We start from the raw sequence: 14258 nt of genomic DNA, 5'->3' as shown, positions 1-14258 counted from the left end.
ATGTGCCAGGATGCTGCCTGGTTTAGAAAGTATGCATTATGATCAGAGATTAAGGGAGCTAGGGCTTTACTCTTTGGAGAGAAGGAGGATGAGAGGAGACATGATAGAGGTGAACAAGATAATAAGAGGAATAGATAGAGTGGATAGCCAGCGCCTCTTCTCCAGGGCACCACTGCTCAATACAAGAGGACATGGCTTTAAGGTAAGGGTTGGGAAGTTCAAGGGGGATATTAGAGGAAGGTTTTTTACTCCGAGAGTGATTGGTGTGTGGAATGCACTGCCTGAGTCAGTGGTGGAGGCAGATACACTAGTGAAGTTTAAGAGACTACTAGACAGGTATATGGAGGAATTTAAGGTGGGGGCTTATATGGGAGGCAGGGTTTGAGGGTCGGCACAACATTGTGAGCCGAAGGGCCTGTGCTGTGCTGTACTATTCTATGTTCTATGTTCTATGTACCCTTCAGGTACAGCTAGAAGAGCATTGCAAGCCAGGTATAGGGAAAACTGGCAATACTACACTGCATTCCCTACATAAATGAGACTAATGGTTAGATTCTTGAGCAGGCAAGAAAGTCTGAACCTGCTGGCATACATTGCTGTGACTTTCACAATAGTAATGTAACTTAGAGCCTTGCAGAGGATGAACTTTCATAGCCACCCATCTCTGATCTTGGGCATTTACCCATTGGAAACTGGCAAAGAAAATCCTCAACTCCATCCAGTCCAATTGACCTGGACATCTTTTTATGCTTTTATATATTCTTAATTTTAGTTTTAAAAATTGGCAATCAATTTACAATTTTACAATCATTTTTGAATGTTTTAACATTTCTGAAAAATTCAAAACTCCTAATATGCCAGTTAAGGCTAGGGACGTGGCTACAACAAATTCTCCCCCAATATATATTTTTGTAACCCCCCTCTTACCTAACTGCACAAAGCCTCACTGGGAAGTCAACACAAGCAAGGTGCCAAAAACAATGTTTACTTAACCTGTAAATCAGAACTAAATTGCAGGCAGGATTTTGGCAACTGGTTATGATCCAACATGGGTTCATTCCTGTAGTGTGATGCTGACGAGTCTTGGAAGTGTTTTCTGACCTCCAAATATCCCCGTATATGTTCCTTGGCTGATAGTTCTACCAATTAGTAGGCTGGCTACTTCTATCATTTATTTAACAAGGATTTGCAGCTGATCTCCACATTTTAGTAGTCTCATTTTAGTGGTAGAACAATATAAACAGTTTCATCTGCCAAGGTCAACTAGATAATAAACCAAATGTCAAATACTTACGCTCAACATCCTAAAAAGAGTGATGCTCTCTGTGCGTTTGGACAAGAAGATAATTTTGGAAACATAACATTTAAAGAAATGAAGACCTTGCTATAATTATATATGCTATAGAAATGTACTGTAGTTATTTGATGGCGTTGTGATATGCAAAACATCTTACAACTTGTTAAATAATTTTAATCTGTAGTTGCAGCAGCAAGTCTAGAAAATCTTCCATTTGCTTAGATCTCGGAAATAATGATCAGATAATACGTTTTAGTGTTGAAGGTGAAGAACATAGAAAATAGAAGTAGAAGTGGGCTATTCAGTCCTTGAAGCCTACATGGCCATTCAACATAATTGTGGCTGATCCTCCAAAGTTGGTCCCTTCTTCCTGCTTTCTCCCCATTTTACTTGATCTTTTTAGCTGTTAGAATCACACATAACCCCTTCTTGAATTATGATTTAATCTCTGCTGCCTGAGCTGCCTTACAATGTTGGGTAACAATCAATTGTTAAAACCTTGGATGCAATTTTTTTCCTATCATGTATGACACATACACACTGTTGTGCAGTTATTTGCAAAAATCCCAGAGATTCACCAATCTCTGGGGAAAATTGATTTCTCATATCAGTCCAAAATGGCTCCTCTGAATCCTTGGTTCTGAGATTGGAAGACTAGATACAAGAAAGCTGTTTCCATTGGTGAGGAAGTGTGTGTTTCATGATAATCTCTTGGTGGTGCTCTGTTATGACGGATTTGTCGAACTCGTGTTCCCCCAACTTGGAACACCTAACGGTCAAATGCTCTCCATTCTAATTAGATAGGGAATTCTCATCTGTGATCCTTGCTGGAGTTTATATGCCACCAGAGGCTGACAATAATTAAGCGTTCGTGACACTGCATGATGACATCTCCGAACAAGAAACAGTGCATCCCGATGTATTTCAAATCATAGTTGGGGATTTGAACTAGACTTGTTTGAAGAAAACCCTGTCCAATTACCATCAACGTATAACCTGTAGCATCAGAAGTCCCAGCATGCTAGACCACTGTTATATTAAGATAGGAATATTTACCGTCCCATGCTCAGACTGCATTTTGGTAAGGTGGATTACTTGGCTGCCCTTCTCCTACATGCGTACAGGCAGAGGACAAAGAGGAATGCTCAGAAGATTAGACAACAAAAAGGTGGTCGCGGGAGGCAGAAGAGTGGCTATAGGACTGCTTTGAGTCAATGGACTGGGCCGTGTTCAAAGACTCATAGGAGGATCTGAATGAATACACCATGGTTGTTTCCAGACTTTGTTAAAACAGCTGTAGATGAGCATGTCCCCACAAAATAATTCAGAGTCTTCCCCAATCAGAAGCCCTGAGTGAACCATGAGATCTGAAATTGACTGAGAGCCAGATAAGAAGCGTTCTGGTCTGGTGACCGAGAAAGTTACACGGGGTCCAGGTATGATTGCAGAAAGCCATTTCATGGGCGAAGTGGCAATTCCAGATCAACCTTGAATCAACGAAGGATGCTCGACAGTTGTGGCAGGGCTTGAATACTATCACCTCTTATAAAGTTAAATCAAGTGAAATTTTGGAGTACAAAGTTTGTATGTGATATTGAGGCCCTGGTTAAGAAAAAAAAGAGAGGTGCATTGCAGCTATAGAGAGGTGGGAACAATTGAGCATAAGAAATGCATGAGAACACTTACAAAGGAGTCAGGAGGGCTAAAAGAAGGCCTGAAGTTGCTCTGGTGGACAAGGTGAAGAAGAATCTTAATGGATTCTACAGAAATTTTAAGAGCCAAAGGATTGCAAGGGACAAAATTGGGCTTCCGGAAGATCAAAATGATAATCCATGTGTGGAGCCAAAAGAGATGGGGAAGATCCTGACGAAGGGTCTCGGCCCGAAACGTCGACTGTACCTCTTCCTATACATGCTGCCTGGCCTGCTGCGTTCACCAGCATTTTTTATGTGTGTTGCTTGAATTTCCAGCACTTGCAGATTTCCTCATGTTTGGGAAGATCTTAAATCCATTTTTGCATCTGTATTTACTTAGGAGACAGATACAGAGTCTATGGAAATGAAGCAAAGCGGCATCAACTTCATGGACTATACAGATTACAGATGAGGAACTGTTTGCTGCTTTTGATGCCAGAGTGGTAGTAGATAGTTGCCTCTCTGACTGGAGGCCTGTGATTAGTGGAGTGCCGCAGGATCAGTGCTGGGTCTGTTGTTGTTTGTCATCTAAATCAATGATCTGGATGATAATGTGGTTAACTGAACCAACAAATTTGCAGATGACACCAAGATTGGGAGTGTAGTGGACAGCAAGGAAGACTATCATAGCTTGCAGCGGGATCTGGACCAGCTGGAAAAATGGGCTGAGAAATGGCAGATGGAATTTAATGCAGACAAGTGCGAGGTGTCGTACTTCAGTAAGACCAACCAGAGCAGGTCTTACACAGTGATTGGTAGGGCTTTGAGGTGTGTGCTTGAACAAAGGGATCTGGGAATACAGGTCCATAATTCATTGAAAGTGGTGTCACAGGTAGGTTGATAGGGATGTAAAGAAAGCTTTTGGCACATTAGCCTTCATAAATTAAAGTATTGAGAACAGGAGATGGGATGTTAAGCTGAAGTTGTATAAGATGTTGGAGAGACCTAATTTGGAGTATCGTGTGCAGTTTTGGTTGCCTACATACGGGAAAAATGTAAATAAAGTTGAACAAGTACAGAAAAAATTTACAATACTGTTACAGGATCTGGAGGACCTGAGTTATATGGAAGGATTGAATAGGTTTGGACTTTATTCCTTCGAACACTGAAGTTTGAGAGGAGAATTGATAGTGGTGTACAAAATCATGTGGGGTATAGATAGGATAAATGCGAGCTGGCCTTTTCCACTGAGGCTGGGTGGGACTACAACCAAAGGTCATGGGTTAAGGGAGAAAAGTTTAAGGAAAACATGAAGGGAAACTTCTTCACTCAGAGGATCATGAGAGTGTGGAACAAGTTGCCAGCACAAGTAGTGCATGCGAGCTCAAGTTCAACATTTAAGAGAAGCTTGGATAGGTACATGGATGGTAGGGGTATGGAGGGCTTTGGCCCAGTGCAGAACAATGGAAGTAAACAGTTTAAATGGCTCAGCACAGGACCTGTTTCTGTGCCGTACTTTTCTCTGACTCTATGAGCCAGTGATATAGGATACAGCAAGGCTTCACTTCCGGATGAGTTTAATGCCTTCTATGCTCGCTTTGACCATCAAAAGACAGAAGCAACATCACAGACTCCCACATCCTCTGATGATCCTATGATTACAGTCTCTGAAACCCTCGTGCGAGTAGCCTTCAGGAGGAGGAGCCCAAGGAAAGCCCAGATGGGGTACCTGGCCATGTGCTGAAACCATGCTGGGAATTATTCAAGAAAGGGAGGGGGAAAATCTTTACTTGAGAAGGGGAAGAAACTTGCTAGCCCACCAAGGTATCTGAGAAGATTGGCATAGCAGAAGCAAATGTGCCCAAGTTATTGAAGGTCGATCAGAATACATCAGGAGGTAATGCAGCTGGTGGTTTAGTGACCCAATCAGGCCAATACTCATGGTTTTAAGTCCATTCTCAATCTCTTTTTTGGTACAGAGTCACTATTCCACCCAGAGAGATTAAGCTGAGCCTGCTAATAAGTCTTGCAATCGTATGATGGCAATGCCCTGCCTCACCTTGGCCACTTCTCCACTACACCTCCAACCATATGTGTTTCTCTACCAAAATTTTTGTTCACCTTTGCTCTCACTCATTTCAGACTCCTGGTATAACTTTGTGGGATCATTGTAACAGAGTCACTCATTGATTGCCAAGACATGACTCTAGTGATCTAATAGTCTAAGTATCTCCAGCTCACGTATAACTGTGTAATATAATTGGAGTATTGCAAATGGAAAGCAATCAGCATTCAATGAGAAAAAATGGAATTTTAAGCTATACTGCACAGCACACACAGAGAAGTTGAATCTTACTCAAGAAGGGATTACAGGTGAGGAAAAGGGATGAATGAAAAAAATTATGGAAGTGTAATACTGTCAGAAAGCATGTCAACTGAATAGAACTCACTTTCTAGATTCGGAAAATGCATCCATGGTGCTGATGCTAAGTCAGGCAACACAGAAATAGTCCCTTCCTTATATTCTGCTGATCTGATCCACCTAGCACTCAGCTCTCACCTGGAGCTCCCCGTAGCTGTTTGCATGCGACAGCGGTCACACCCTGGGCAACAGCTTCGACAAGCCGGCTAAACCAGGTGAGGGTAGCCGACGGGTCTCAAACCCTCGGTGAGATAGGGAGTTGTCTATCCCAGCATGTGAAGACAGACTCCGGCTGACTGAGTGGACAAGACCAATAGAAGGTCCAATGGTCAAGAAGGCGGTCTCTGCAAGCATTGTGGAGTGTGTAGAGCACGACAAGACACAGAAGATATCCTGGTCATTCACTGTGCCTAGTCCCATCTCCAGCCGTCTCGACTCTTGTCTTGCCGCTGTATCCAGATGGGAATTGGGAAGAGAAAGTGAGGCTGACGCTGTGCAACTCTCCCTCACTTCAATCCAAATCAAGCGCTAGTCTCGACACCATCAATGCCAGCTGGTGGCGTGGTGGCACCAGCGCTGGACTTCAGTGCAAGAGGTCCCGAGTTCGAATCCAGCCGGCTCCCTTGCACGCTGTCCATCCCTGCTGCGTTGAGTGTCAAACTAGCAACTCGACCTCGTAAAAAGAGTACTAATGGTGTTGAGGTCTTTATCGATGACGATGGACGAACCTTATATAAAACCTTATATAATATATATATAACCTTATATTGTTACATTATTACAAGGTTACCGGTGAGGACTCACCCAGAGTATTGTGCACAGTTTCGGTTCAGTTCACGTTCACTGGATTAATTCCTGGGATGAGAAAGTGTCTTATCACAAACAAGTAAGGAAACTAGATCTATATTTCTTGGAGTTTAGAGGAACGAGGGGTGATTTTATGGAAACATACTGCATTGTGACTGACTAGATGTTGATACGTTTCCACTAATGGAAGAATTGCAAATGAGGGGAAACAGTCTCAAGACCGGGGGGCGGCCATTTTAAACTGAGGGTGTGGGGTTATTTTCCCCAGAGAGTTATGGAATAAGATCATGGGAGAATTCAATGAAGATGCTGATAATTCTTTGAAAGATCATGGAATTAATGCCTATCAGCAAATTGCACAGAAGGCCTGAGAAGATCAACAACAATCATATTGATGGGGGCAAGCTCAAGGGATGAACGGCCTATTTCTCCTCCTATGTTTTTTTTTAAATCTTTTTATTGAATAAGTATACAAAAAGGTAAGCCATATAGGCACTAATACACCGTTAGAATATAATAAAATTACAGGAGATATTAATACAAAAGAAATGATACAAACAATGTAATTTAAACATAATGTACCAAGGTAACATAATAGTATACTAATTTTTATATATATATATCAATAGAGAAAAGGAAAAAAAAAACCCCCCAAAAAAAACCCACCGTGCAACTAACTAAAAGCAAAGCAAAGCAATGGGCTAACTTGGAACCAAACAGAGTTAAAAAACTTAAAATCACGTCCTCAATCCCGACCTCCATTAAAAACAGTAAAAAAAAACAAGAAGGGTATATAAATATAGAACAAAAAAAGAGGAGAAAAAAATTACATTAAATGAAAATATTGAATAAAAGATCTCCAGGTCTGTTCAAATTTAAGTGAGGAATCATAAAGATTGCCTCTAATTTTCTCCAAATTCAAGCATAATATTGTCTGAGAAAACCAAAAAAAGGTAGTTGGAGCATTAAGCTCTTTCCAATGTTGTAAGATACATCTTTTCGCCATTAAAGTAAGAAATGCAATCATTCTACGAGCTGAAGGAGAAAGATTACTGGAAATTTTACGTAGTCCAAAGATAGCAGTAATAGGGTGAGGAGAGATATCTATATTCAATACCTTGGAGATAATATTAAAAATGTCTCTCCAAAAAGTTTCCAGAGTAGGACAAGACCAAAACATATGAGTTAAAGAGACTATCTGCCCTAGACATCTATCACAAAAAGGATTAATATGAGAATAAAAGTGAGCTAATTTATCTTTGGACATATGTGCTCTATGAACAACTTTAAATTGAATTAGGGAATGTTTAGCACAGATAGAGGAAGTATTGACTAATTGTAAAATTTGCCCCCAGTCATCCACGGAAATGATAGACCCCAATTCCTGTTCCCAATCTGACCTAATCTTATCAAATGGAGCTTTCCTAAGTTTCATAATAATATTATAAATCGTAGCCGATGCACCTTTCTGACATGGATTAAGGTTAATTATAGTATCTAAAATGTATGTAGGAGGAAGCATTGGAAAAGAAGAAAGTATAGTACTTAGGAAATTTCTAACTTGTAGATATCTAAAAAAAATGTATTCTTGATAAATTATATTTATTAGATAATTGTTCAAAAGACATAAGGGAACCATCTAAAAATAAATCCAAAAACCGTGAAATACCCTTCCAAATTTGAAAAGCACGATCCATAAAAGAGGGAGGAAAAAATATGTTACCTAAAATAGGAATCGCTAGCCCAAATTGGTTAAGATCAAAAAATTTTCTGAATTGAAACCAAATACGTAAGGTATATTTAACTATCGGGTTAGATACCTGTTTAAGGCGTTTCAAATCAAAAGGAAGAGAGGAACCTAAAATAGAGCCAAGTGTATAACCCTAAACAGATTGTACTTCCAATGCTACCCATTTAGGAATGGATAGTATATCCTGGTCAAGTAACCAAAATTTCATATGTCGAATATTAATTGCCCAATAATAAAATCTAAAGTTAGATAATGCTAAACCTCCATCTCTCTTAGCTTTCTGTAAATGTATTTTACCCAGTCTCGGGTTTTTATTTTGCCAAATAAATGAAGAAATTTTGGAGTCAACTTTATCAAAAAAAGATTTTGGAACAAAAATTGGTAATGCCTGAAATATATATATAAAAATTTTGGCAAAAAAAACATCTTAACTGCATTAATACGACCAATCAAAGTTAAATATAAAGGAAACCATTTAGATGAAAGTTGAATAATATGGTCAATTAAGGGTAAAAAGTTAATCTTAAATAAATCTTTGTATTTACAAGTAATTTTAATCCCAAGATATGAAAAATAATTATTAATCAATTTAAATGGAAAGTTATGATATAAGGGAAGTTGTTTATTAATCAGGAAAAGTTCACTCTTACTAAGATTTAATTTATAACCTGAAAAAAGACTAAATTGTGCTAATAGCTCTAAAACAGCAGGAATGGATTTTTGAGGATCCTCCTATGTTAACACATGGAAACCGTAGATGCTGGAATTTCAAGCAACACACATAAAAATTGCTGGTGAATGCAGCAGGCCAGGTAGCATCTCTAGGAAGAGGTACAGTCTTCGTTTTGGGCCGAGACCCTTTGTCAGGACTAACTGAAAGAAGAGCTAGTAAGAGATTTGAAAGTCTGTCTAGGTACTATATCCAATGTGGACATTGGTGACCATGGTTTTCCATACAGGTCTAACCCTCGTTCTTTGGATGACTTCCATTTCCTCGATGTGTAGCCATCTGGCTAGGCTTTTGATGTATACAAGCCGAGGTCTTCCTCTAGGTTTGCTCCCCTCGATCTTTCCAGAGAGTATGAGTTTTTCTAGTTCATTTTTCTGCATGATGTGTCCTAGGAATCTGAGTTGTCTTTCTCTTATTGTTGGTATGAGTGATCGAACTCCTATGTTACAATCAGTTAAACTGTGGGCAGTGGGCAAGTGTTCCCGTCTGAACTTGTGAAAATGATATCTCTTATGGGAAGCGGGGTGGAGTGATGATGGCGCTAAACGGCATCTCCTTTGCTTGCATCTTTGGAAACCTTTATTTTTCCCTAACAGGGTTCTTTTGAAGACCCTGACCTGGAGTTACATGCTGACTATGGTTCTTTGCGAAAATGGGACCCGCTCTCGGGTTTCAGGACTGGCCGCTGTTCGGCACGCCAAAGGCTCAGATTTGGAAGCCTAGGATCTCGGGCCTCCGGAGACAGGCGGATCGAGGGTTTGTGTCACAACAGGAGACCTGTGTGTCATCAGGGGAGTCGAAATATCTGCGGCTATGTGCTCAGAGACTCGTGATCTTTAGGCACAGAGCTCGAAAAAAGTGACGTGGCAGACTTTTAACATTGTAAACCAATGAGTTGTTTGCTGTGTCTCCCCACTCGCTGTGAAAACAAAGACACCTCTTTCTCCCTTATTAGGGAGAGAGTGAACCTGTGGTATGTCAAATACTGGGTGAACGAGTAGTCTTTGGGGTAACTGCAAGTCTGTGTCTTTACTGCTGCTTTGCTCACGCTTGAGTGCTCGGTGGCAGTGCCAATGCTTTTTTTTGCCAGTACCGGAGGGGGATTGTTGCTTGCTGCCACTTATACGTGGGAGGGGGAAGCTCGGGGTGGGGGTGGAATTTGGGGTTCTAACAGTTGACTGTCTTTCTTTTTTTGGGGCATTCCTCTGTTTTCGTGGATGGCTGCGAAGAAAAAGTATTTCAGGATGCATATTGTATACATTTCTCTGACATGAAAATGTACCTCTGAAACCTTTGGAAAAAAAATGGTTATTTCTCAGCCACGTAATAGCAGCTTTCTGGTGGATACCACTGTATAGTAGATTTGTTGGTAATTTAAATCTAATAATGGCAGCCAATGTTTCATTGTTAGAGAGCTCCAAAAAGTCCTTGTGGAAATTCAACAAGCTGACCTACCGCTGAGGAAGACATTTCACAGCTGCAAAACTTCAACCTATTAACCATTTACTGTCATTTCTAAAAAATATTCAATTTAAATGACTTTTTAATAAATTTCCACATCATGTTTCTCTTACTTAGTTTAGTCACCTTTGCAAGCAGTGACTTACAAATCCCACAACACACCTTTAAGACATCAACACATTTACGAGAAGTTTTATGTTTCATGTCTAATACTGTGAACAGCCACTTGATATATAGTGTTTTGTTACAGATTCCTTTAATAAAAAGTAAAGGATAGTTTCCAATGGTTCCATCTTGCACCAAAATTTATGTAACACTTATTGACCTTGGTAAATTGGGATAAGTAAAGGATACGTTAGGTGCTGGTTTGCTATAGTTCATATTTTACTATTATTAATATTGGCTACCAATAGCATCTCATCAAACATCTGACAGTTAGGAACTTTAATTCCAAGTGGGGGGGCTTTAACTGATTGCTGGATCATGTGTTTCCAGAGCAATTAAACTGTCTTTTTTGCAATAATTCTAGCTTATACTCATGAAATAAGAGCTCTCTAGAATTCAGTCTTCTATATTAAAATTCTTCCATTCAATAACCTTTACTTTCACTGGCTTTCACCAGTGTAATTTGTTCTGCCTTTTCAGAACAGTAGAGACTTTTATTTAAACCCATGGACGTGTGAAAGGGTGGTCACCATTTGCTGAAGTGGGGCAAGATTTTAACTTATTTTTCTTTGCAGAAGTTGTCAGCATTGCAGAGGAGGGAAAAGGAATCAAGCTGGGATCTCATGTCCAAATGTGGTATCACTCAAGTTCACAATCTTGCTTTTGGCAACTAAATCCTCAACCTTACCCACACTTCCTTCCACAAAATCATCAAGAGAAAATTGCACAAAGGCCTGAGATGAAGGCAGCTTTTTCACCCCCTAAGGTTACAAGAAAACTAAAATCAGAAGCAATATAGATTGTAATTTCTCCTCTATTTTAATTTTCCTTCTCCACCTTCTGCAAACTGCACAAGTCAATGAAGAAGATAAAATGATTTACAAAGAGTTTCACTATTTACCCCGTCTTGTTTACATGGTTGCATTTCCTTCAATAGGCTGGTGATTTGATTAAGCCATGTGATTAGTTGTTCTATTGGGTACTTATGAGTGAATCCATCATTATCCTTCCATTCCCGATGTTGGGGAAGTCCAGAATGAGGGGTCACAGTTTGAGGATAAAGGGGAAGCCTTTTAGGACTGAGATAAGGAAAAACTTCTTCACACAGAGAGTGGTGAATCTGTGGAATTCTCTGCCACAGGAAACAGTTGAGGCCAGTTCATTGGCTATATTTAAGAGGGAGTTAGATATGGTCCTTGTGGCCAAAGGGATCAGGGGGTATGGAGAGAAGGCAGGTACAGGGTTCTATGTTCGATGATCAGCCATGATCATACTGAATGGTGGTGCAGGCTCGAAGGGCTGAATAGCCTACTCCTGCACCTATTTTCTATGTTTCTATGTTTCAATCGTGGATGAGAAAATGTGTTGCTGCGGTAAGCTTACACTAGCATGTTTTCTCCTTCATGGTTAATTGACAACTAACTAAATCTAACAATCTCCAATTGCTTTGAGGCTAAGATTTTTTTAAACTGACAAGTGATCAATACTGCATCACAAAATGAGTTGGGATGTGAAAAACTATAGACCTTCAGTGAATTTCCCAGATTAAAATGCAGGCAAGATAGAAGTAGAAAACTTTAAAATAAATTATGTATTAATGCTTCAGAGAAGTGATTTTTTTTTAAGGGTTTTCAGTTTCTGAGATAGGCCAGAATAGTTAGAGCTGGAACTAACACCAAGTTAGGAAATACATTGCACATACAGTGCACATGCAGTGATGTTTTGGTTAATTGAAAGTGAACAAATCTACTCTGATTTCGAGAACACATCTAAACCTCATTTGGCATCCCTTTAGTGACATGATGTGATATTACTCAGCTTCCACAAAAACCAACAGCACAAACCTTCCTGATGAGATTCATGCATTCTATTTCTGTTTTGAACAGGAGATTGAAATGACACCATCCTCATCCCGACAGCCTCCAATGCACTTGAACCAACCGTTACTGTTTTGGATGCAAGATCAATCTTCTGGAAAGTGAACTTGCGGAAAACTTCTGGTCTGGATGGTTCTCTGGCCGTGTCCTTTGATTCTGTGCTGATTAGCTGCCAGGGGTATTTGCAGCCATTTTTAACCTCTCCCAGCATCAGTCTAAGGTTTTCACAAGCTTTAATAAGACCGCTATTACCTTGGTATCCAAGAAAAACAAGGTACTATGCCTGAATGACCACTGCCCAGTGGCTGTGAAGCATCTTTATGAGTCTTTTGAGAAGTTGGTCATGGCACACATTAACTCCAGCCTCCCAGAAAACCTCGACCCACTGTAATTTGCCAAAACACCATCCTCCTGGCAACATACTCATCACTGGAGCATCGGGACAATAAACATATCTATTTTAGACAATGGTTTATTGACTATTGCTCGGACTTCAATACTATAATTTCAAGAAAACTCATCTCCAAATGCTGAGACCTGGGATTCAACAATTCCTTTTGCAATAAGATTCTTAACTCCTGACCAACAGAGCACAATCAAGGATAGGCAGAAACACCTCCGGCACAATTGTCCTCAACACTGGTGCCCCACAAGGTTGTTCCCTCAAACCCTACTCCTTCTAGACTCATGACTGCTTCTCCAATTCTGGACTAACTCCACTTACAAGTTTGCAAATATTGCCACCACAGTGAGCTGTATCTCAAATAATGAGTTGGAGTACAGGAAGGGGATGGAGAGCCTAGTAAAATGGCGCCATGTCAACAATTTTTCTCTCAATTTCAGCAAAGCAGAAAAGCTGGTCACTGACTCCTGTTTACATCAATAGTACAGTGGTCACAGGGTTGAAAGCTTCAGGTTTTTAGGAGCGTGCATCATCAATAGCCTGTCCTGTTCCAACCACAGAGATGTTACAGGCCAGAACGTGCACCAGACTCTTTACTTCCTCAAGAAGCTAAATAAATTTGGCATGTCCCCTTAAACCTTAACAACAGGAATTCTGCAGATGCTGGAAATTCAAGCAACACACATCAAAGTTGCTGGTGAACGCAGCAGACCAGGCAGCATCTCTAGGAAGAGGTGCAGTCGATGTTTCAGGCCGAGACCCTTCGTCAGGACTAACTGAAGGAAGAGTGAGTAAGGGATTTGAAAGTTGGAGGGGGAGGGGGAGATCCAAAATGATAGGAGAAGACAGGAGGGGGAGGGATGGAGCCAAGAGCTGGACAGGTGATAGGCAAAGAGGATACGAGAGGATCATGGGACAGGAGGTCCGGGAAGAAAGACAAGGAGGGGCGGGGGGACCCAGAGGATGGGTGAGGGGTATATTCAGAGGGACAGAGGGAAAAAAAGGAGAGTGAGAGAAAGAATGTGTGTATAAAAATAAGTAACAGATGGGGTACGAGGGGGAGGTGGGGCATTAGCGGAAGTTAGAGAAGTCGATGTTCATGCCATCAGGTTGGAGGCTACCCAGACGGAATATAAGGTGTTGTTCCTCCAACCTGAGTGTGGCTTCATCTTTACAGTAGAGGAGGCCGTGGATAGACATGTCAGAATGGGAATGGGATATGGAATTAAAATGTGTGGCCACTGGGAGATCCTGCTTTCTCTGGCGGACAGAGCGTAGGTGTTCAGCAAAGCGGTCTCCCAGTCTGCGTCGGGTCTCACCAATATATAAAAGGCCACATCAGGAGCACCGGACGCAGTATATCACCCCAGCCGACTCACAGGTGAAGTGTTGCCTCACCTGGAAGGACTGTTTGGGGCCCTGAATGGTGGTAAGGGAGGAAGTGTAGCACTTGTTCCGCTTACACGGATAAGTGCCAGGAGGGAGATCAGTGGGGAGGGATGGGGGGGACGAATGGACAAGGGAGTCGCGTGGGGAGCTACTATAAGCCTATATTACTATATATTATATATTACTATAAGCCTACTGACTCTCACAGCTATCTGGACTATTCCTCTTCTCACCCTGTCTCTTGCAAAAACGCCATCCCCTTCTCGCAATTCCTCCGTCTCCGCCGCATCTGCTCTCAGGATGAGGCTTTTCATTCGAGGACG

Source organism: Mobula birostris, chromosome 1 (assembly GCF_030028105.1).
Source record: "Mobula birostris isolate sMobBir1 chromosome 1, sMobBir1.hap1, whole genome shotgun sequence".
In the NCBI taxonomy this organism is placed as follows: domain Eukaryota; kingdom Metazoa; phylum Chordata; class Chondrichthyes; order Myliobatiformes; family Myliobatidae; genus Mobula; species Mobula birostris.
The sequence above is the reverse complement of the archived record's forward strand: the minus strand, read 5'-3'. Positions refer to the sequence as shown.